The sequence below is a fragment of the Sus scrofa genome, chromosome 2 (genome assembly GCF_000003025.6).
Source record: "Sus scrofa isolate TJ Tabasco breed Duroc chromosome 2, Sscrofa11.1, whole genome shotgun sequence".
Lineage (NCBI taxonomy): Eukaryota > Metazoa > Chordata > Mammalia > Artiodactyla > Suidae > Sus > Sus scrofa.
The window spans coordinates 75,458,085-75,483,529 of NC_010444.4; the positions used below are offsets into that span (position 1 = coordinate 75,458,085).

Consider the following 25,445-nt stretch of genomic DNA (forward strand, 5'->3'; position numbering starts at 1 on the left):
CGGCTCAGTGGATTAAGGATCCAGCGTTGCTGTGAACTGTGGTGTAGGTCGCAGATGTGGCTTGGATCTGGCATTGCTGTGGCTCTGGCATAGGCTGGCGGCTACAGCTCCAATTTGACCTCTAGCCTGGGACCCTCCATATGCCGCGGGTGCAGCCCTAGAAAAGACAAAAAAAAAAAAAAAATTTCACTGTCTGGCCTCTTAACAGAAAGAGACCTAGAAAGAGGCCCAAACACACAGGAGGTACTCAACCCATGTGTTTCGAATGATGGGAAAAGTATAAAAGTCTGAGGTGCTCCTCATGCTGAGACCCATTTCATGGACAAGGAAAGTGAGGTGCCATTCTCCACAGTTCCCTGACATCGGCACCTCCCCCAGCCCTGACTTGGCTGGAACCCCCACCCCCACCCCCGGCTCTGCCCAGATCACATCATGTACCTTCCAAGCTGCACCTTGAACACTGTGCTCACCTGTCTTGAGATAAGGGGAGAGGGGAAGGTCAAGGTCTCCACTGATTAGTTGATTGGGACTGAGGAAAGGTTGGCTCCTTAAGGCTCTGATCTTGGCCCTTCTGCCCCCACCCTAGTTGGACACGCAGTCAGGGCAGGGGTCTGGGGTCCCCCTCCACACCCTGTCCCACAAATAGAGGAAAGCTCCACTTGAATAAAGAACTGTAACCAGGGAAATGAACAGAAACATTGTCCCCTGGACCTTGGCTCCAATGTCCCCTCCTCCAGGGGCCGTCAGGCCAGGTCTTTCCAGGCCAGACCTTTCCAATGCCACCCCCCCACCCCAGCAGCACCCTGCTGGACTTTCCCACAGCCCTTTCCACAGCCCGAAATCATCTTCTTTGCTTGCCTGTTCCCTCCTCACCCTATTGTAGGGTTCTCTGTTCTGATCACTGCTGCCTCTAGTATAGTACACAGTAGGTGCTCAATAAGTATTGAAGGGAAGAATGGATGGGTTCTTTGTTGTTTGCTCTCTGTCTCCCCCACCAGACTGTGAACTCCTGGAGGGCAGTGACCACAGTGTCTTGGTGACCGTGGGGTCCCCCTCGTCCAGCACAGAGCCTCTGGCCTCTTCCCTCCCCCAGCAAAACTCCTGGGTAGCAATGAGTGGAATCGCCCACCCTCATGTGGGAGTGCTACGTGTGCAGGGAACTTTGTCCATCTTGCTCTCTGTGGTGTCCCCACAGCCAAAAACAGCACCTGCTATACAGTAGGTGATCGATAAATGTTTGTGAAATCGATGAAGGAACCCAGCGCTTCTGGGTGCTTTTTTTTTCTCTGAAGAAAAAAAAAAAATAATTGCACTTTCTTCCCTTCTCTGCTTCTGCTGCTTACCACCTCCAGCCTCCTCCTCACACAGGACTTAAACCTCAGGATGGATCCTTCCTTTTGCCACTTAACTCTGGTATAGATTGCTGGTGGGTGACTTAGTATCTCTGGACCAGTTTCCCCATCTGTAAAGTGAACATAATACTACCTGCTTTTCAGAGAGCTGTTGTGAGTAGCCAAGGAGAAGTTTCTTGTGAAGTACACAGTAGAAGCTTAATGTTTGCTGAAAGAGTCAAATACTAGAGAACAGTGGGAGATAACTCTAGGATGGCCCCCAGTGAGCCCCGCTTCTTGGTATTCACGGCCTCGTGTAATTCACCCCCATGCCTAGGATGTGTGTTGAATTTAGTGATTCACTTTTTTTTTCTTTTTTCTTTCTTAGGGCCACACCCGTGGCATATGGAAGTTCCCAGGCTAGGGGTCAAATCAGAGCTGCAGCTGCTGGCCTACACCACAGCCTCAACAACATGGGATCCGAGCCGTGTCTGCGACCTACACCACAGCTCACGGCAATGCCAGATCCTTAACCCACTGAGTGAGGCCAGGGATGGAACCCTCTAGTCAGAGTTCATAACCCTCTGAGCCACAACAGGAACTCTTGTGATTCACTTCTTTTTGCTCCTCCTTCTCCTTTTCTTCCTCCTCCTCCTCCTTCTCCTCCTTCTTCTTCCTCTTCCTCCTCCTGCTCCTTCTTCTACTTCTGTTTTAGTGATGCACTTCTAACAAATAGAATATGGCAGGGAGTTCCCGTCGTGGCTCTGTGGTAACAAATCCAATTAGTATCCATAAGGATGCGGCTTCCATCCCTGGCTTTGCTCACTGGGTTAAGGATCCGGCATTGCCGTGAGCTGTGGTGCAGGTCGCAGATGCAGCTAGGATCCTGCATTGCTGTGGCTGTGGTGCAGGCCGGCAGCTGCAGCTCCAATTCCACCCCTAGCCAGGGAAGCTCCATATGCCTTGGGTGCAGCCCTAAAAAGACAATAATAATAATAATAATAATAATAATAATAATATGGCAGATGCCACCTCAGAGATTTTGTTATATAATGCCTTTGGCTTTTAGCTTGGGCTCCCCTTCTCTGGTACTTACAGAGAGCTCTTTACAGAAGTCTGGACTATACTACCCTGCTGGAGGAGCACATGTGGTATAGAACTGAGGCCTCCCACCAAGAGCCACAGGATGGAGCCAGCCTGGAAGTCACTCTTCCAGCCCCAGTCAAGACTTCAGATAATGATGCAGCCTCAGCCCACAGCTTGACTGCAGCCTTGTGAAAGACCCTGATTCAGAACCATTCAGCTACATCACTCACAAATTTCTGACCCTCAAAACTATGCAAGATGATGAGTGTTATTGTCTTAAGGCACCAAGTTTGGAGGTGATTTGTTATACAGAAATTAATAACAACACATGTACCCAAGAGAAATGAAAGCACAGGTTTACCTAAGACCCAAGCACACATGTTGTAACAACTTTATTGATGACATCTCCAAACTGGAAATAACCCAAGTGTCCACCAACAAAGTGAGTGGATGAACAAAATGTGATCCATCCACACACTGGAATATTATTCAGCCATAAAAAGGAAACCCATACACCATGGATGAATCTTAAATGTCTTATGCTGAGTGAAAGATGCCAAACATGGAAGAGGGTGTACTCTCTGATTTAATTTATACAAAATTCTGGAAAATGCCAACTACAGAAATCTATGGTGACTGAAAGGAGATGGCTGGTTCCCTGGGATGGAGGGTGGGAATGGGAAGGAACACAAGGGATCTGGGGGGATGGAAGCTATTGCTCACTATCTTGATTGTGCCCATGGTTGCACGGGGATAGACATATGACAAAACTCATCGAACTGTACATTTTATTTTATTATTTATTTATTTTATGGTTGCATCTGCCGCATATGGAAGTTCCCAGGCTAGATGTTGAATATGAGCTGCAGCTGCCAGCCTATACCACAGGCATAGCAATGCAGGATCTGAGCCGCATCTGCAACCTACACCACAGCTCACGGCAATGCCGGATCCTTAAACCTGCTGAGCAGACCAGGGATTGAACCTGCATCCTCATGAATACTAATCGGATTGGTAACCCACTGAGCCACAATGGGAACTGCAAACTGTACATTTTAAACACATACAGATCATTACACTCAAGTATATTTTCATAGAGCTGTTAAAAATAAGAAGTCAGAGTTCCCCTCGTGGCTCAGTGGTTAATGAATCTGACTAGGGACCATAAGGTTGAGGGTTCAATCCCTGGCCTGGCTCAATGGGTTAAGGATCTGGCGTTGCCGTAAGCTGTGGTGTAGGTTGCAAACTCGGCTTGGACGTTGCCGTGACTCTGGCGTAGGCTAGCGGCTACAGCTCTGATTAAACCCCTAGCCTGGGAACCTCCATATGCCGTGGGCGCGGCCCTGGAAAAAGACCAAAAAAAAAAAGAAGTCTCCAAGGAGGTGGTACTTGTAAAGTACACGGCAGGTGCTTTATAAATGCTTAAGTGTTTAAACGGACCCAAACAGGGAGCAGAATCAACAGGGAGTGTCTTGTCATTCTCAGCCATTCACTAAGCACCCACCATGTGCCAGAGCTGGGCGGGGACCAGGAAGGCCCCCATGGGTAAGATGCAGAAACATAGGCCCACGGAGAAAGGGTGAACGGGTGCCAGGGCCCAGATGGTGGCTAATTGCTGACTTAGGCTTCTCCACCCAGAGGCCCAGAGAGACAAAGTCCAGAGCTACACGCCTTGGCGGCTGGGAGGCCCTGCCCTCCTGTCCTCAAAGCCATCTCCCCTCCTCCATCGTGGAAGTTGGCCTCCTATGGCCTGAGGGGTTCAATTTTATGAGGGGGTCCAGGCGCCAGGGAACAAGGCTATTTCCTGGCATGAAGCTGAGAATGGGAGCAAAGGTGAGTGGGGCCCAGGCTGGGGGCATGCTGGGTTGGAGGGGTACCTAAGGCCAGAGCACCAGCCCTGGGATCAGGGGGCAGATTCCACAGCGCTCAGTCCCAGGCCTCAGTGCTGAGAATAGGGTGCTCATTGCCTGCGTCTGTAATGAGCATCCCCTATGTCACGTGGACGCTCAGTGTCAGAGTAACTAGAGGGAGCTCCCAACTTTAGTCTACCTTATGCTCCAAGCTGCAATCCCAGAGGGTACTTACTAGTTTTCTTCTCTTATTTTTTCTTTCTTTCATTTTTTTTCTTCTCTTACTTTTTCAAAGATGGTGCAATCCAAGAAGACAGGGTAAGGCATCTGAGTCTGTCCAGGTCACAGTTAGGTGGACCTGGCCTGACCTACAACAGACACACAAAAAATGTTAGTGGCACAGCTCCAATAATATTAGCTTTCACTTTTCTTTTTTTTTTTTTTTTTTTTGTCTTTTTGCCATTTCTTTGGGCCGCTCCCGCGGCATATGGAGGTTCCCAGGCTAGGGGTCGAATCGGAGCTGTAGCTGCCAGCCTATGCCAGAGCCACAGCAACGCAGGATCCGAGCTGTGTCTGCGACCTACACACCACAGCTCATGGCAACACCGGATCGTTAACCCACTGAGCAAGGGGCAGGGATCGAACCTGCAACCTCATGGTTCCTAGTCAGATTCGTTAACCACTGCGCCACAACGGGAACTCCAGCTTTAACTCTTTATCAAAAAAGACATGGAGTTCCTGCTGTGGCACAACAGGATCAGTGGTGTCTCTGCAGCCCCAGGACACAGGTTCGATCCCCAGCCTGACACAGTGGGTTAAAGGATCTAGCATTGCCTCAGTTGTGGCATAGGTCACAACTGCGGATCTGATCCCTGGCCCGGGAACTCCATATGCCACGGGGCAACCGAAAAAACAAACAAAAAAAGATGGAGTTTCCTTGTGGTGCAGCAGGTTAAGGATCTGGTGTTGTCACTGCAGTGGCCCAGGTTACTACTGTGGCGAGGACTCGATATCTGGCCCTGGAAAGTCTATATGCTGTGTGCTCGGCCAAAAAAAAAAAAAAAAAAAAAGATTCTTAATATCATTAGTCATCATCAGGGAAATGCAAATTGGAACCACTGTGAGATAACATTCCACATCCACTATGATGGCTACAATGAAAAAGGCAGATAATAACATCTTGCAGACCAGTATGTGGAAGAAATAGAACCCTCCAGCACAGCTGCTGGGAATGTAAAATGGTGCAGCCACAGTGGAAAACAATTTAGCAGTTCCTCAAAATAAGTAAACATAGAATTACCATTTCACCAGCAATTCTACTCCTAGATAGCCATCCAGAAGAACTGAAAACAGGTGTTCAAACAAAACATTGTAAATGAATGTTCATAAAAAGATTATTCATAATTGCCCCCCAAAATTCAACACCCAAATGTCCATCAGCAGATAAACTGACACACAAAATATGGTCCATCCACAGACTGGAATATTATGCAGCCATGAATAGCAGAGAAGCACCAACACTGGCTACATGGATGGACCCTGAAAACACGATGCTCGGTGAGAGAAGCAGACACAAAAAGACACGCAGTGTGTGATTGCGTGGATGTTAAATGTCCAGTGCAGGCAAATCTAAAAAGGCAGAAAGTGGGTTCATTGCTGCCAGGCACTGGGAGGGGGAATAGGGAATGATTGCTTATGGAGTTGAGTTTTCTTTTGGGGGTGATAGAATGTTCTAGAATTGGTGATGGCAGTGTAAATAGTAAATATATAAACACCACTAAATTGTACACTTTAAAATGGTGATATATGGAGTTCCCATTGTGGCTCAGTGGAAATGAATCCGACAAGTATCTATGAGGACACAGGTTCAATCCCTGGCCTTGCTCAGGGGGTTGGGTATCCGGCTGAGCTGTGGTGTAGGTCACAGATGCAGCTCGGGTCCCACGTTGCTGTGGCTCTGGCATAGGCCAGCAGCGGCAGCTCCAATTTGACCTTTAGCCTAGGAACTTCCGTATGCTGTGGGTGGGGCCCTGAAAAGCAAAAAATAAAATAAATAAAATGGTGATTTATGATTTGTAAACTATACCTCAAAAAAAAATGTCAATAACCAAAAACAAACAAACCAATAACAAAGAATTCCCACATAGTCTGGCACACAGAAGGCATTCAATAAATGCTCAGGATTATCATTATCATGAGCTGAATGGACACAGTAGAGCCAGTTTTTAAATCAACAAACACTTATTGAGCACCTACTGTGTGTCTCATTCCTGGGTGCTGAGGACACAGCAATGAAAAAACAGACAAAAATTCCTGCCCCTGTGGAGCCAATGTCCTAAGTGGGAGTAGACAGATAATAAACAAATCTAAGTACACAAAATGTATTGAGTATTAGATAGTAAACGCTTAAGAGGGGAAAAAGCCGAATAGAGGTTTTGGGAGGGGCCAGTTGAGGAAATGGACAAGGCGCAGGCAGCAGGGACGGTCTATGCCAAGGTTGGAGGAACAGTGAGTGTGGCTGGGGCAGGGTGGGGAGGGGGTGGTTGGAGAGGGAGGAGGGGAGCACAGGGAGGGTACAGGGCACGTTGTGCAAAGCCTTTAGGGCGGTGGGAAGGATCTGGGCTTTCATCCTGAAAGAGGAGGGAGCCCTGGAGGGCTGGGGGCAGAGGAGAGACTTGGATTGACTCAGGTCACGTGCCCCCTCTGGTGGCGGCTGAAGGGAGGACACACTGTCTGCGGCTAAGGTGGGAGCCAGGGGCACAAAATGCAGGTGAGTGTGCTGGCTCAAGTGAGCAAAGATGAGGGATGGACCTGAGTGGAGGCTGTGGGGATGGTGAGAAGTGTGCTACTCAGTAATAGCCTAGACTTTGCGCTCACAACTTCTGGGTTCATATCCCAGCTCCATGACCCTGAGCTGTGACCTTGAGGTAGTGACTCAATCTTTCTCCATTTCCTTTTTTGTAAAACAGAGCTATAACAGTTACCTGCCCGGAGAGTTTAATTTATTATTATTATTATTATTTTTGTCTTTTTGCCTTTTCTAGGGCCGTACCCGCGGTATGTGGAGGTTCCCAGGCTAGGGGTTTAATCAGAGCTGTAGCCGCCGGCCTACACCAGAGCCACAGCAACACGGGATCCGAGCCACGTCTGCAACCTACACCACAGCTCACGGCAACGCCAGATCCTTAACCCATTGAGCCAGGCCAGGGATCGAATCCGCAACCTCATGGTTACTAGTCAGATTCATTAACCACTGCACCACGATGGGAACTCCAATGCAAACTGTTTAAAACAAAGCCTAGGACACAGTAAACAGTCAATAGTGTTGTTCTGGGTCACAATCATAGTCATGATTATTATCATCTACTATTCCAGTGGAGTGGCTGTCAACCCAAGATCCATTTCATACTCACCACCCTTCCCTCACTTTGCCTCCTGGGGAAACTCCATGTGGATTACTGGAGGACAAAGACTGGAGTTTTGTTATCTATGTGTCCCCAGCTTCCAGCTCAGGATTAGGTATCAAGAAGGTGACACTGAATGAATGAATGACTTTCCTCATTCTTCCAGGTAGAGCCCTACCAGTCTCCTGCCTGGACTCCCCATCACTGAGTCCCTTTGTCCAGGCTCTTTCCATAGAATTTTCCTTCTTAGACTAGGAACTGCTCAAAGACCAAAACTAGTCAACTCCTACTTATCCTTCAAAACCCCAGCTCGAATGCCCCCTCCTCTACACAGCATTCTCCAGGGTCCTCTAGTAGAAACTTCATGCCCCTTACCCAGGTTCCCTTAGCCTTGGACCTTCCTTCTGCCTCAGCTCTGCATGACCAGGCTCTTGAGAATATCATCATACTCAAGTTCCCCCACAGCTCCCCTCCTAGCCTTGTTCCTTCCAACTAGACTGAACTTGCTGCTGTCCCTGCAAACACTGTGCAGGCTCACATCTCTGAGCATTTGCATATATTATGCCATCTGCCTGCAACACCCTTCTCATTCTCTCTGCTCTGCCATTTTCCAGTAGCTCAGCTCCATTATTTCCTCCTCCATTCAGCCTTCCCTACCTCTCTGCTACACACAAAACCCAGTTCCCCACTCCTGAGCATCCACAGACCGAAGTGCTATCCTCTGCCCCAGTTCCTATTGTACAGGGCTGGGAGCATCTGTGCTGACCCTGTCTCCCCCAGATTGGATCTTTCTCAACAGCAAAAGTGGCAAACTTCTATTCATCCTTCAAAGCCCCACTTAAATGAAACCACCTCTGAACAACTTTGCCAGTTTCCTTTAACCAATACTCCATTCCTTCCCTGGGGTTTCCCCAGCCTCGGGTTCCCACTTCTACCCTTTGGAGCTAAGAACATTTGTGTCTAGCTCTGTCTCCTCCAAACTGGGGATTTTCAATGGCCAGGCCAAAGGATTTGGCCTTACTAAGCCCTCATGGTCTATTTAGTATGTGGCTGCTCACAGACAAGGCATTAGGAGTTTATTAAGTATGGGAATTCCCTGGCGGTTCAGTGGATTAAAGATCCAGTGTTGTCACTACTGTGGCTCTGGTCACTGCCATGGCTTGAATTCAGTCTCTGGCCCAGGAACATCTGCATGCCATGGGTGTGGGAAAAAAAAAAAATATATATATATATGTATATATATGTGTGCTAAATATGAATGAATGAATGAATAAACAGACTTGTGGTTGCCAAAGGGGAGGAGGGAGGGGGAGGGAAGGATTGGGAATTTGGGATCAGCAGATGTAAACTATTATATATAGAATAGATAAACAATAGGGTCCTAATGTGTAGCACAGGGAAATATATACATATATATACATGTATATATATAAGAACACACATATACCTGAATCACTTTGCTGTACACCAGAAACACAACATCGTGAATCAACTATAATTCAAAAAATAAAAATTTTTTTTTTTTGGTCTTTCTAGGGCCACACCCACGGCATATGGAGGTTCCCAGGCCAGGTGTCAAATCAGAGCTGCAGCCACCAGCCTACACCACAGCCACAGCAATGAGGGATCTGAGTCACATCTATGACCTTCACCACAGCTCACGGCAATGCCAGATCCCTAACCCACTGAGCAGAGCCAGAGATCAAAGCCGCATCCTCATGCATGCCAGTCAGATTCCCCTCCACTGAGCCACGACGGGAACTCCCAAAAAATAAATTTTTAAAAAATGTACCCAGAATTGATTTCAATCAGGTACTATAAGATACACAGACACAGAAATGCCCATCACAGGGGAGGAAGCTTATCCTCACAGATCCCTAGAAACAGGAAGTGGCATGCCACAGGGCCACATGGGGAAGCACCGGTGTTGAAGCGTGGGAAGCGTAGGGAAGCAGGGAGGGGGGAAATGTGGACAAGAGTCTTCACTATGATTTGACTAAAAGGAGTGGGCACAGCAAGGTAAGCAAGCTAAGGATATTTAAGCCAGAGCAAATAATTTCAGCAGAGCTTGGAGTGTAGGAACTGCCCCTAGATGCCTGGTACCTAGCCCTGGAGTCATAGGTGAAGGAGAACAGTGGCTCTCAGTGTGAGGGTCCCATAGAGGAGAGAGATGAGGGGAGGCATGGACTCTGGATTAATTGGCTGGCATAAGATCCACTTACAGGCCCGTCATTTGCTACCTCTAGGAATTAGCTGGCCATCTCTCCAGGGTCAGCAAGGCCCCACAGATACCAAAACACCAGAAAATAAAGAAAACAGAAAGGCATAAGCAATGCAGGGTCCTCTCAGTGGAGGTGGTATTTAGAAGCCAACATCTGGGTACTCAGGGTACTCACGGCACTTGGGGTGTCTCGATCTCAAGGCCATCTTGGTGGACAGAGCTGGGAAATAGATAAATGCACACAAGGTGGATCCTAATTATTCCAGGATTCCACACTTGAAAATTCTACTCACTGACATTTATTTGTATCCCCCAAATCATTATGTGTGGTATTGCCAGTCATTCTCAGACATGCACAGAATGGTGAAACATTTGAGTCAACCGATGCACTCCTTCCCAGCTGAGGTGAAACCGGTGTCTTTTTTTCTTTTTTTTTTCTTTTTTAGGGCTGCACCGCAGCATATGGAGGTACCCAGGCTAGGGGTTGAATCAGAGCTACAGCTGCCAGCCTACACCAGAGCCACAGCAAAGCAGGATCTGAGCTGCATCTGCGACCTACACCACAGCTCACGGCAATGCTGGATCCTTAACCCACTGAGCAAGGCCAGGGATTGAACCTGCAATCTCATGGTTCCTAGTAGGATTTGTTTCTGCTGCACCACGCCAGGCACCCAAGAACCAGTGTCCTTTTCATAGCCTGTTGAGTGCCATGGGTTTTGCATTTTGCTGCTGCACCTAAAGTGGCCCCCAAGCATAGAGCTGAAGTGCTGTCTAGTGTCCTAAGCTCAGGAGGGCTGGGATATGCCTCCTGGAGGAAGTTCCTATATTAGATGAGCTTCCTTCAGGTGTGAGTTAGAGTGGGCTGTGAGCTCAGTGTTAATGAATCAATGACTTTTTATTAAATAAGCAGTCTTTAAGCAGATACATACAGCACACAAGGTTATGTGTTGATCAGTTGATAAAAATGTGAGCAGAGGCTCACAGGAGCCTGACCCAGTGTGTCCCCAGGAACAAGTGGTGCAGTGTTTACTGGTTCCACATTTGTAGCACAGAACTTCTGTGAATAAGGAGGGACCCTATGGAGCTCCCTGGTGGCCTAACAGTTGAGGATTCGGGTTGTCACTGCCGTGGCTCAGGTTTGATCCATGACCAGGAAATTTGTAGGCACCACAAAAAAAAAAAAAGAAAAAAAGGATTTCCCAACATGGCCCAGCAGAAAGGAATCCGACTGGGAACCATGAGGTTTCAGGTTTGATCCCTGGCCTTGCTCAGTGGGTTAAGGATCCAGTGTTGCCGTGAGCTGTGGTGTAGTCACAGACGTGGCTTGGATCTGGCAGTGCTGTGGCTGTGGTGTAGGCTAGAAGCTGTAGCTCCAATTAGATCCCTAGCCTGGGAACCTCCATATGCCACGGGTGTGGCCCTAAAAAAGACAAAAAAAAAAAAAAATTGTGAAATACACTTCTACCACAATATACATTAAAATCAAAACTGCTCTTTGCACACTGTGGGATATGAAATGACTGGCCAGTGGGCACTTGCTATCTAGCACAGGGAACTCCAGCCACTATTCTGTGATAATCTGTATGGGAAAGAATCTGAAAAAGAATGGATGTGAGTATCTGAGAAAAAAAAAACACGAAAAAATCCCAAACACCTGCCCTTTTGGAATACTTATTGCTCATCACAAAGCAATCACCCAATGCCGGGAGCAAGCCTTTAGGAAATCTCCCCGACCCTAACTTCAGAGAGAGAGAAAATGAGGCTCAGGTGGTAGAGCTGAGTCTGTCCCAGAGTCCTGCCGCCCCCAGCCTCTTGGCACAGGAAGCTTCTGACCTGGGTGGCTGCAAAGGCTTTCGATTCTGAGTTTTATTTGAAACTCTTCCCATCTCAGTTCCTTTATTGCCCTTTATCTGTGACCAGCAGTAAAAGTCCTCAAGGTTCCTGGGCAGGCAGGGATAGGACAGATAACGAGAGACACGTGCCCTGGGAGTAGCTAACAGTTGCTTCCCCCCTCCTTTTTTGGCCGCACCCTCGGCATATGGACGCTCCCCGCCAGGGATCGAACCCAAGGTTCCACTTTGACCACATCTACAGCAAGGTCAGATCCTTAGCCCTGTGCACCAGACCAAGGATTGCACCGGCAACGCCAAAGGGACGAGCTGGATAATTAACCCACTGAGCCACAGCAGGAACTCTACTCACAATTTCTGAGCACTGCCTTCCTGCTAGGCTCCTTTCTCAAAAAAGACGTGTCCAAATACGTTTATGCAGGAAAGAGGTACAATTCTTTGATTCTTCCTCTGAGGACAAAGCCTAGACGCCATCCCAGGAGAGGAGAAACAAGCAGTGGGCACATTGCAGCCCAGGTTTAGCAAATAAAAACACAGGACGTGCACTCAATTGGGAATTTCAGATAAACAACCAAGAATGTTTTAGCATAAGAGTGTCCTATGAGGAGTTCCCTGGTGGCTCAGTAGGTTAAGGATACAGCAGTTGTCTCTTCTGTGGCGCAAACTGGATCCTTGGCCCAGGGAACTTCCTCATGCCTGCTGAGAGCGCAGCCAAAAAAAAAAAAAAAAAAAGGTGAAAAGTCTCCTATGCACGTTGAACTGGGCATTCTGTAGTTTCTGGAAGCCCAAAGCCCAGGCAAAGTCTCTGCTCCCCCGCCCCCCCCATGACAATCCCTGCCCTGACTTCATCGGATGGTAGTGTTTGTGTCCAGCCCTATTTTCCCCACCCAACCAGGTTTAGGTTTTGTGGGGTTTTGGTTTTTGTTTTTTTTTTTTCCCAGCTTTTTAGTTAATCTTTTTCTAGCTGTGATGAAATATGCATACCATAAAATTTACCATTTTAATCATTTTTTTAAGCACACAACTCAGTGGCGTTAAGTACATTCATGTTGTGTAACCATCTCCACCATCATCTCTAGGACTTTCTCATCTTCCCGAACTGAAACTCTGTCCCCATGAAACACTGACTCCCCCTCCCCTCCCCCAGCCCCTGCCCCACCATCTCCTTCCTGTCTCTGTGCATCTGACTCCTCTAGGGACCTCCTGGGGGTGGAATCAGACAGTGTTTGTCCTTCTTGTCTAGCATCACATCCTCAAGGTCTCCATGTTGAAACAGGTGTCAGAATCTCCTTCCTACTTAAGGCTGAATCATATCCATTATAGGGATGGACCATATTGTGTTTATCTATCATCTCTTGATGGACATGGGGTGTTTCCACATTTGGCCTGTCATGGTGCAGCAGAAACGAATCTGACTAGGAACCATGAGGTTGCCGGTGCGATCCCTGGCCTTGCTCAGTGGGTTAAAGATCCGGCGTTGCCGTGAGCTATGGTGTAAGTTGCAGACGTGGCTCAGATCTGGTGTTGCTGTGGTTGGGGCGTAGGCTGGCAGCTGTAGCTCCAGTTCAGCCCCCTAGCCTGGGAACCTCTACACGCCATGGATGCAGCCCTAAAAAGCAAAAAAAAAAAAAAAAAAGTTGCTATGAACAAAAGTGTACAATATCTGAGTCTGTGCTCGGCATGTACCTGGGAGCGCAATTGCTGGGTCACAAGGTGATTCTATGTTTGATTTTCTTGGGGAGTGGGGATTGGCCCTTGGCATACAAAATTTCCTGGCCCAGGGATCGAACCCACACTACAGCAGCAATCCAAGTTACAGCAGTGACAACACCCAATCCTTAACCTGCTGAGCCACCAAGGAACTCGTACTTTTGAACTTCTGAGGACCCACTGAACTATTTTCCATAGCAGCTGCATCATTTTCCATTCCCACGGGCTGAGCAGGAGGTGTCTGATTTCTCCAGCCTTGTCAATGCTTGTTACTTTTTTTGGGGGGTGGGGGTTGGGTTGGGTTGGTTTTTCATAGAGGTCCTAATGGGTATCTCCCTGTGGTTTTAATTTGCATTTCCCTGATGACTAATGAAAGATGTTAAACAGCTTTTCATGCACTTTTGGGCCATTTGCACAACTGCAGAAAAGTCTACTCACGTCCTCTGCCCACGGGTTGGTTTGACCTGCTCTTGAACTTGATACATGTGCAGCCGGGCCACTAGCTCTCCAGGCCTGGCCTCCTTCTAAGTCATGCCTGCAACACTGGTCAAGGTTGTGACACTAGTCCTTGACCATTTTCCATGCTGTGACCCTGGCCCAAGGGACCTCAGGGTTTGGGTTTCTGGTTTGGGTCCTTCATCAGCCTGTACTCTGCATCACTGTTTTTGTCCATCTGTAGGTGGAGAAATCAATTCAGTGAGTCAAGACTCACATTTTCATTTTCAGCAATATAGAACGGGAAATATCATAACGCATCATGCTTAGCAGGGGCAAGTGTTATCTTGGTCAACTTTTATTGGGGGGATGCACATATTTAAATTTGTGTCCTGAGTAGTAGGTAGGTATACATATGCATATATATAATATAGTCCTTTTAGGTCCACACCCATGGCATATAGAAGTTCCCAGGCTTGGGGTGGAATTAGAGCTGCAGCCACAGGCCTACCCCACAGCTCATAGCAATGCCGGATCTTTAACCCACTGAGCGAGGCCAGAGATTAAACCTGTGTCCTCATGGATATTAGTCAGGTTCATTACCACTGAGCCACAACAGGAACTCTGGTATACATATTTTTAGTTAATTTAATTTTACTGGGAGAAGATGTCATGGTCAAAAAAAGTTTGAAGGCCCCCCTTATATACTGCATCTTGTTTCATAATTTAAATATTAACTGTCTGATGAGTTGATTCACTAAAATGGTGATTCCCAGCTGGGTGTAATTTTGCCCTATGGAGGGAGAGACAGACGGCAGGGGTTCCCTGGTGGCAAATCGGGTTAAGGATCCAGCATTGTCACTGCTGTGGCACAGATTCCATCCCTGGCCCAGGAACTTCCACCTGCCTCAGACTCAGCTAAAAAAATAAAAAAGAGAGACAGACAGACAGCTGCCAGCTGGCAATGTTGATGACATTTCTGGTTGTCACAACTTGGGGGGTGGGATTCTGCCCCCAGGGGACACCAGTCGATGTTGGGGGACATCTGTGGTTGTCATACCACAGGCTTCTGGCATCAACTAGGTGGGGCCCTGGCATGCTGCTCAACCCTCCACAGTGCCCAGAACATCCAACCCCAGAGAATGACCTGGCCCCAAATGTCCTAGAGGTGGAGGGACCCTGTGTTAATTATTTGGGGGAAAAAATGATTTTGATCTCTTAGCTCAAATTACACACCAGAATAAATCTCCAATGGTCAGCTGGTGTAGACCAGAGTGGCCCCCACTACCTGAGTCACTGCGCCCCTCCCACTAGGTGTGCATTTAAATGTGTACAGCATCCCAAGACCTCGGTGGTCTGATGGTCATAGAAACCAGCCTCTTGGGGGTCCATGCAATCCCCTAATCCAATGGGTCTCTCTCAGAGCAGTCCTGCCTCCCCTGGGGACAATAGGCCATGTCTGGGAACATCTGGTTGTCACAACTGGGGGGCTTCTGGCATGGAGTGGGTGAGACCTGGGATGCTGTTCTGCACCCCACAGTGTCCAGGACGGTCCGCACAGACCAATGTCCAAGGGCGAGAGGGTAACCTGGACTAGACTGTCTGGAGTGCAGCGCCGTGTCCAGCACAGAGTCTGGCCCACGGTGGACGCTCTAGCCCGCCAGTTGAGGGCTGCCTGCTACCTGCTCAGCCTCTGCCCGGGGGCTTCAGCTCCTGGGACATGCTGCCCCCATGTGGTCGATCCTGGAATCGCAATCTCGGTCCCTGTTAGTGGGTGGAGCCAGCGCTGACAGGCTGGCCTGACCTTGGGGAGCGAAAGCGCTTTCTGCCAGAACGGGAATACTCCAGCTCGGTGCTGCTCGGCACACTAGCCGCTTGAGCCCCGGAGCGGTGGCCAGGGCCACTGGGGACATACATTTTTCATTTCATTTCATTTCCATCAATTGACGCGTAAGACTATTTGACAGTGTATGGCTAGTGGCCGCCATAGCTCTAGTCTGGGGTCGCTCCTGCTTGGCACAGGGGACATTTGGGCTGTCCTGGACATTGCAGGATGTGAGCAGCATTGCTGGCTGGGGGTGGGGCCGGAGATTTTGCCTTTCTATCAAGACTCCAGGTGATGCTGCTGGGACCTGCCTGAGACCCACTGTCCTACTCCAGTGTCCCCCCACCCCCTCCAGCACTGCAGACAGGGGGTCAGCTCATCCTCTTGGGGCCGTCATGGGCACTGTGGGGTGATGAGTAGCCTCCCTGTTCCACCCACCCGGTGCCAGCAGCCCTCCAGTTGTGACAACCACAGTGTCTCCAGACATCACTCAGTGTCCCCTGGGGACAGAATCACCCCCAGCTGAAAACCAATGCTCAAGAATGTTCAAGGCCGGAGTTCCCGTCGTGGCGCAGTGGTTAACGAATCCGACTAGGAACCATGAGGTTGCGGGTTCGGTCCCTGCCCTTGCTCAGTGGGTTAACGATCCGGCGTTGCCGTGAGCTGTGGTGTAGGTTGCAGATGCGGCTCAGATCCCGCGTTGCTGTGGCTCTGGTGTAGGCCGGTGGCTACAGCTCCGATTCAACCCCTAGCCTGGGAACTTCCATATGCCGTGGGAGCGGCCCAAGAAATAGCAACAACAACAACAACAAAAAGACAAAAAGACAAAAAAAAAAAAAAAGAAGAAGAAGAAGAATGTTCAAGGCCATGCTCTCCACAGAACTTCCTGCCATGGGGGGCAATGATGGGCATCTTCCCTGTCCAGTGGGGTGGCCACCAGCCACAGTGGCTAGCCCCTGAGATGTGGCTTGTGCAACTGAGGAGCTCAATTTTTTAATTTCCTTTCATTTCAGTTAATGTACACTTCTAACACCCAGCTAAGGGGAGCCTCACGCTGGATTTCATTCCATCCTTACAACTTTCTGGAACTCTTAGGACTTCTGTTTGCAGATGAGAAAACAAAGGTGCAGAGAGAGGACTTGACTTGGTCCTCATCACTCAACAAGTAAAAGGCCAGAGTGAGGATACAAACCCGCAGCTGCCTATTAACTAGGAGGCTACACTGCCTCCCAGGACTGGCTTGGGGGCATCTGGGGAAAGTTAAGGAGATACATGCAGGACAGAGAACTCGCCAGACTGGAGATGGAATCTCATCTCTATCACTTCTTGGCTGTGTGAACTTAGGGGTATGTCTTGCCCTCTCTGAGCCCCTGGGTCTCCTTGGCTAGAGCCACTTCCTCTTGGGACTATTCTGGGGATTAAATCACATAGCCCATTGCCTTAGTCAGCTTGGGGTGCCATAAGAAAATACCATAGATGGGCTTAAACGACCAAAATCTATTTCTCATGCTTCTGGAGACTTGTAGTCCAAGGTTCCAGGAAGGTCAGTGTCTGGTGAGAACTCTCTCCTTGGGTGGCAGATAGTGTCTTCTTGCTGTGCCCTATCATAGTAGAGAGACAGCTCTTATCTCTTCCTCTTTTTTTATTTTATTTATTTATTTTTTTGTTTATTTTTAGGCTGCACTTGCAGCATATGGAAGTTCCCAGGCTAGGGGTTGAATTGGAGCTATAAGCTGCCAGCCTACACCACAGCCACAACACCAGATCCCAGCCAAGTCTGTGACCTACACCACAGCTCACGGCAACGGTGGATCCTTAACGCACTGAGCGAGGCCAGGGATGGAACCCAAGGCCAGGGATGGAACCTGAAACCTCATGGTTCCTAGTTGTGTTCATTAACCACTGAGCCATGAAGGGAACTCCTCTTCCTCTTCTTATAAGGGCACTAATCCGATTATGAGGGCCCCACCTTCATGACCTCATCTAACCCTAACTCCATTCCCAAAGATCCCCACTCCAAACACTATCGGCTGAGGGTAAAGGCTTCAACACAAGTCTGTTGGGGGGCAGGGGGGTGGGGCTCAGTTTCCTCAGCTGTAAAATGGGAGTGAATATGGTGCCCACCTCCAGTGCTTGGGACAGTGCCGGTGATATGAGAGTTTGGTAGACCCTGGCCTCTGACAATGAGGGGGGGCATTTATTTTGTTCAGGGGAGGGTGCAGGGATCTAGGTTCCAGGGAGCGAAAACAGCAGTTGCAGGTCCTGTGGGGTCTGTGCTATGCCTGCACCCGCTATATAGATGGGAAAGCTGAGGCCCAGAGAGGGAGAGACTATGGTCCAGAACCACACAGCCCACCAGGTGCACAGCTGCAGCTGGCCCTTGGCCCTTAGGTGTCTGAGGGAGGCAGCGGGAGCCTCTGGAGGGCAGGCCAGGTGGACAGACATGGCTTCCTGCTCCCTACAGCCCCTAAATGTGTCCAGGTGTCCCCAGAGATACATCTGCTAGAGGTGGCCTCCTAATCATGGTACCTCATTAGCACACAGCCCCAGGGAAAGACTGGGAGCACCTTTTAAAGGCCTTAAACACCCCAACAGCAGCTCCCAGCCCTGCCAATGCCAGGCTCCCAAGGGTGAAGCCTAAAGCTCCAGGGAGACGAAAAAGCACAAAAACAAAACACAGTCATTGTTAAGCTTGGCCCCAAGGGGCAAGGACCTAGAGGTCCCCTAGACCTATTGGCCTGGATTCCCAGCCCCTGCCAGGCTGGGTGCCCTCCATTGGGACCACACTCTCTCTGAGCCTCTCTTGTCCCCATTTTTAAAGTGGGTTACTAGTAAATAAATGACTGTGTAAAGAAGACTTAAAGGAGTTCCCATTGTGGCTTGGCGGGTTAAGAACCCGACTTGTATCCATGAGGATGCAGGTTCGATCCCTGGCCTCCCTCAGTGGGTTAAGGATCTGGTATTGCCACAAGCTTCGGTGTAGGTTGCAGATTCAGCTCAGATCTGAGGTTGCTGTGGCTATGGCCTAGACTGGCCATATGCCACAGCTGTGGCCCTAAAAAGAAAAAAAAACAAAAGGAAGACTTAGAATTGTTCCCAGCAGACAGACGGCCCATGCCATCCACAGCCTCCTGGTTGTTACCTTCTTTTCTTTCCCAGAGTCCCAGGCCCTGGGTGGTCTGTCCCTTGGGCCCCGCCCTGTCAGCTCTTTCTCACCCCTCCAGCCCATTTCATGAGCCCCAATCTCGGCAGCTTTTTCCCTCCTGGGAGCTTCTGCAGAGCCGTCTTCTCCAACAGTTATCAGCCAGGCAAACCCCACATCCTTCATTTGAGGGGAAACTCAGCCCCCAGCCCAGTTCGGTTCCACTGTTATAAACCTTCCTGGGGGAAAAAAAACCTCCCCAACCCCTTCTCTCAGTTTGCTATTTGGCTCCCATTAGAGTAGCCTCGCCTCCTGGTCCTCTGTGAGGGGCCATCCTGGGTGCTAGGGAATGTGGAGCAGCATCCCTGGCCCCACCCACTCAATGACAGGAGCTCCCCCCGGTGACAACCACAGATGTCACCTGATGTTGCAAATGTCCCCTGGAGGCAGAATTGCCCCAAGGTTGGGAACGGCTGCGTTAGAGTGGCCATCAAATAAAGGCCTGCCTCCTCCACCGGGAGCTGTCCTCCTCGGCCCCTCCTGTGTCTCTGTCCCCTCCTGGGCTCCAGGGTTCAGTACAAAGACATGCGCCCCAGACTGTCCATGTCCATCATGTCCCAGAAACACAGCTGCACCTCAGCCAGAGGAACAGAACTCAGGAAAGCTATGCTATGGTCTGAATTGTGTTTCCCCAGTTCCTAGGTTGAAACCCAAACCCCCAAATGTGATTGCATTTGGAGACAGGACCTTCAGGAGGTCCTGTCTATATGGCTAAATGTGGTCATAAGAATAGAGTCCCAGGAGTTCCCATCGTGGCACAGTAGTTAACGAATCCAACTAGGAACAATGAGGTTGCTGCTTTGATCCTTGGCCTTGCTCAGTGGGCTAAGGATCTGGCATTGCCGTGAGCTGTGGTGTAGGTTGCAGATTTGGCTTGGATCCCATGTTGCTGTGGCTGTGGTGTAGGCCGGTGGCTACAGCTCCGATTAGACCCCTGATCTGAGAACCTCCATATGCAGCAGGTGCAGCCCTAGAAAAGACCAAAAAAAGAAAAAAAAGAGAAAAGAATAGAGTCCCAGTCTGATAGAGCTGGTGTTCCTATAAGAAAAGGAAGAGAGAGAGCCATCCATCCATGTACCTACAATGGCGAAAGGCCATGTCAGACAGCGAGAAGGTGGCTGTTTGCAGGCCAGAAAGGGAGCCCTCACCAGAAACCAGATTGGCTGGAAACTTGATTTTGGACCTGCCATCCTCCAGAACTGTGCGGAATAGATGCCTATTGTTTATAAGCCACCCAGTCTATGGGATTTCCTTATGGCAGCCCCACCCAATGAAGCGGCCTTCTGCTTCTGCTTTGACTAGGCAGCCAATTCCTGAGGAAAATGATTTTCATGTCTACCAAGATTCACTGAGCACTTACTGTGTGACAAACCCTTTGCAGGGAAAAAATGATGAATTAAAAAGTTAGAGTTCTAGGAGTTCCCGTTGTGGCTCAGCGGTAACAAACCTGAGTAGGATCCATGAAAATTCGGGTTTGATCCTTGGCCTTGCTCAGTGGGTTAAGGATCTGGTGTTGCTCTGAGCTGTGGTGTAGGTCGCAGACGCGGCTCAGATCCCACGTTGCAGTGGCTGTGGTGTAGGCTGGCAGCTGCAGCTCCGATTCTACCCCTAGCATGGGAACTTCCATATGCAGCACCTTCGGCCCTAAAAAGCAAAAACAAACAAACAAAATATGTGGCACATCAGGTTAAGGACCTGGCATTGTCCCTGCAGTGGCTCCAGTCACTGATATGGTGCAGGTTCCATCCCTGGTTTGGGAACTTCCACGTGCCTTGGGTGCTGCCAAAAAAATAGAGAAGATCGAGCAAATGTACATCAGGCTCTTTTTAGGAAGGCCCAAGGTGATCCATCTGGGGATGATAGTAAGCTGAGACCTAGGAAGGAGTGAGGGGGTAAGCCAGGTGATCTTTGGAGGAAGAGCCTCCCAGGCAGAGGGAACAGCCCATGCAAAGGCCCCAGGGCAGGACCATGTCTGGTGTGTTACAGGAACATCAGGGAAGTCTGTGAGGAGCAGAGTGAACAAGGAGGAGAGGAAGGAGGTGAGAGTAGGAAAGCGCCGGGGGATGGGGTAGGGTGGGCTGCAGGGCCTTGTGGGCGGTGGGGATAACTTTGGATATCACTGAAAATGCATTAAAGTGCTTGCTTCAACAGCACATATACTAAGATTGGAAGAAAGATTAGCATGGCCCTTCTGCAAGGATGACATGCAAATTTGCGATGTTCCATATTTTTAAAAATTTAATCCCAAAATTATAGGTTTCTTTTTTTTTTTTTTTCTGGCTGCACCCATGGCACATGGAAGTTCCCAGGCCAGGGAATGAACCTGTCCCCCATCAGTAACCAGAGCCACAGCCTTGACAATGCCAGATCCTTAACCCACTGAGCCACTCTGGAACTCCTAGCTTGCTTCATTTTTTATTACACAGGCAATTGAAGTACATGGTACAATGAAATAGGCAGGATATTCAATTTAATTTTCTATCTATGAGAATTTCACAATAGTATCAGTTTATTTTGTAAAAATAGGAATAGAATGCATCAGGGAACCCAGGGGGAGTCTTGAACAGGAAAGAACATGACCTCATTTCTGTTTTCAAAACTCTCCCTCTGAGCAGGGTTCCCCCTGCTGGAGAAGGGAGTTAAAATATGGAACAAGGGAAGGAATAAATTCTGGGTGATGGAATGGCATTGGAGGAATCAGTGTGAACTCACATTTCCAAGCTAGATAGATGAATAGATAGATAATAGGTCGATGATAGGTAGATAGATAGATAGATAACAGATTTAGATGTAAATGCATGAGTGTGTGTGCGTGTGTGTGTGTGCCTTCTGCACACTAGAAGGTCCCGGAAGCAGCAAAATCCCAGTATTTTAAGCGTACCTATCACCCAGATTTTGGTTTCTAAATATCATTCTCCATCAACAGGAACCAGGCTCTGCCAAGAGATGGCTGATGCCAAGAGATGGCTGATGCCAAGAGTGGAACAGGAAAGGGACAAGATGAGCTTGGAACATCTTGTAGGACCAGAACAGAAGGTGAAGATGGGGGCCACTTTAGAGGAGCTTCTAAATAGGGGACTAATTAGGCAACAGTTTGAGCCTCTCAGTAAATAATACCAGATAGTTGCCCATGGCAACCATTGTGCTAATGATTCAGGTGAGAATGCTAAAATGGATTAGTGAAAGTTTGATGAGAGACAGGATATATACATGATCCCAAAGCACATCTTCACCAGATACTCATTACTTACAAAGGGAAGATAGCAACCACCATGACCCAGATCACATCACCAGAAATGAGACAAAGGGACATAAATGCACCTCCTAATATGATGCACTGAGGAAGACACAGCATCACTTCTGAAATGTTCCCGTCAAAGATGCACAATGAATCTGATCGAGAGGCAACAGCAGAAAAATCCAAACTGAGGGACAGTCTACAGAACAACTAGGCAAAGACGCCAATGTCTTGAATACAAAGCAAGTCTCAGGAACTGTTCTAGATGGAAGGAAACTAACAGATCTAAATGCACTTTGCAATCAGGATTTTCTTTTACTATAAAGGACATTATTGGGGCAACTGTGAAATCCGAATATAGACCACGGATTAGGTAAAAAATATTGTCAACATTTTTTTTGGCTGTGCCCACGATATACAAAAATTCCCAGGTCAGGGATCAAACCCAAGTCACAGCAATGACCACTGGATCTTTAACCCACTGAGCCACCAGGGAACTCTTCCATATTATTTTCTTGATCACTTATTTTGGACCGTTACACTGCGGTTCTGTAAGAGCATATCCTTGTTTGTAGAAAATACCAACCATGGAGAATTTGGGGGTAAAGTACTATTATGCTTGCAACAAAGTCTTGAATGGATTAAAAATAAAAAAGGAGAAGTTCCCTGGTAGCTCAGTGAGTTAAGGATCCAGGAGTTGTCATTGCTGTAGTGTGGGTTTGATCCCTAGCCTGGGAATTTCCACATGCCCCAGGTGTGGTCTAAAGAAAGAAAGAAAGAAAGGAGGGGAAGAGTGAGAGAGGGTGCAAACTTGGTAAATATTCACATTTGTAGAGTTCCCGTCCTGGCTCAGCGGAAACGAATCCAACTGGGAACCATGAGGTTGCTGGTTCGATCCTGGGCCTCGCTCAGTGGGCTAAGGATCCGGCATTGCCATGAGTTGTGGTGTGGGTCACAGACACAGCTCAGATCTGGCATTGCTGTGGCTGTGTTGTGGGCCAGCAGCTGTAGCTCTCCCTAGCCTGGGAACCGTCATATGCTGCAAATGCAGCCCTAAAAAATAAATAAATAAATAAATAAAATAAGGCAAAAAAGATCCACATTTGAGGAATCTGGGTAAAGGGTGTCTTGTAGAGCTCTTTGTACAACTATTCTTGCAACTTTTCCGTAAAACTAAAATTATGTCAAAATAAAAAGCTAAAAGGAAAAATAAACTAAAAAAGAAAATCCAGCTCCCCCTGGCTGTTTTGGGTCATGGGGGATGGACAGTGGAGAGACCCACAGTCCTGTGCCCCAGTCTTGGCTACCCCACGTCCTTGTTCTGTCTTTGCATGAACTGCTACTTCTCACTGAGCTAGTGTCCTTAACTGTAAGATGGGTCAATAATAATAATATCTGTCTTGTCAGAGTATCGATTTGGAAGATCTAGCCCAGGACCTGGCAGTGAGCTGGGCAATCAGTCCAAGGGTGTTTGGGGTGACAGGGGCAGGGGTGCAGCTGAAGAAGTTATGGCAACAGTGATCGTGTCAGTCCCCAGCATTCCCTTCACTCTCCTGTCACGGTCCTTATTTTTTATAGAGGGTTTACATTTTATGGTTTCCCACAGAGCAGCGCCTTCACTTCACTTTCTCTCCAAGTAGTTAGTTTGGAGCTAGACCCACCCACTTACTATTGATGGGGGCACGTGACCCAGACCCAACCAATCAGAGCATTTAACCCTGCTATAGGAACAGAAGCAATGAAGGCATGTGATCCTATTCTGACCAGAGTATTTCCCTCTAGCCCATTAATAGTGACTGGTGGGGTGGTGAAATGGGTAAAGGTCGTCAAAAGGTACAAACTTCCAGCTTAAAATAATACTTAATACTGTGGATGTTGCTAAGAGAGTAGATATTAAAAGGTTTCATCACAAGAAAAAAGTTTTCTATAACTATGCATGGTGAGGATGTTAACTTATTGTGATGATCATGTCTCAATGTATACAAATATCACATCATTATGTTGTACCACTGCAACTAATATATGTTGATTATATCAAAAGAAAAAAAAAAAAAACCTCTAAATGGGGGAAATCATGTGACCAAAGAATGGCCAATGAGAGCATTCTACTCTGGCCATAATGGTGAATCAATGTCATATGACCTGAGCCTGGCCAATGAGAATGAGCCCTGGGACTTATCAGGTAACTAAACAGAAGGAATCAGCTGGAGTTGCTGAGCTGCCAGGGTGGAATCCTAAAGCTGCCAGGAGACTGTTTACCACCCTAGAAAACAACTGTCCCAGGAATGAAGCCAACACAGAGCACAGAAAAGCTGAATGGAGAGACACAGAATCCTGATGATAAATATTTGAGGCCCTGGACCCAGCCATGCCTGAAATCAGCCCTAACTTTCTGGATGTTCAGTTCCATGTAATTAAGCCATTTGAGGTTTTTTCTCTTTCTTTTTCTGTCACCTGTACTCAAAAAATCCTAAATGAGATGTGAAACTACTGCATTGAACAAAAAGATGTTTGTTGACTTGCACTAGGCTACTAACTCTATAGTTGGTGAAAAAGAGCTGGATTCTGTGTACATTTGTGAAGCTGGAACCAATGGGATTGTTGATAGATTATAACAGCATATTTGTTTGTATAGCTGTATAATTAACATCTGGCTTCCCTGATAGACTGTAAGGTTGGGGTCAGTGTGGATCACTGTATCCCTAGCATCTAGACCAGGATCGGGCACATAGTGGTGCTCAAAAATTCTTGTGGAATGACAGCTTTGAAGGTGGGAATAAAGGGCAGGGATTCCAAAGATACATAAATGATAGAATCCATCATTACCCCTTTCTGGGCCTCAGTTTGCTCATCTGGAATGTAGGGATAATAATTACTACCTCACTCACTCATTTCACAAATACCTGATTTTTTAAAAACATTTATGGCTGCACCCATAGCATCAGGGATTGAATCTAAGCTTCAGCTGGGACCTGCAATGCCAGATCCTTAAACTCACTGCACCAGGCCAGGGATTGAATCCTCATCCTCGACCCAAGCCTCAGTCAAATCCTTAACCCACTGTGCCACAGCAGGAACTCCCACAAATACCTGATTTTTGCAGTGAGTAGCAGTCCTTTGCCAGACACAAGGTGTGTGCTGGGACATAACAGTAAACAAAACAGTCTTTCACAGACTCTTTATTCTGACAGGACCGACAGATAATAAAGAAGACAACAATTAAACATGATAATTTTAGAGTGATAAATGCTATTTTAAATAACAAAACAAGATGATATAAAAAAATGGTTTTT

General features: G+C 48.0%; 1 long non-coding RNA gene across 1 annotated transcript; it reads left to right on the forward strand.

Annotated features, from left to right (window-relative positions):
* Positions 3,786 to 23,091, forward strand: LOC110259368. The gene is made up of 3 exons (XR_002341699.1): positions 3,786 to 4,250; positions 5,745 to 5,824; positions 21,841 to 23,091. It is a non-coding gene; the product is annotated as an uncharacterized LOC110259368 (long non-coding RNA).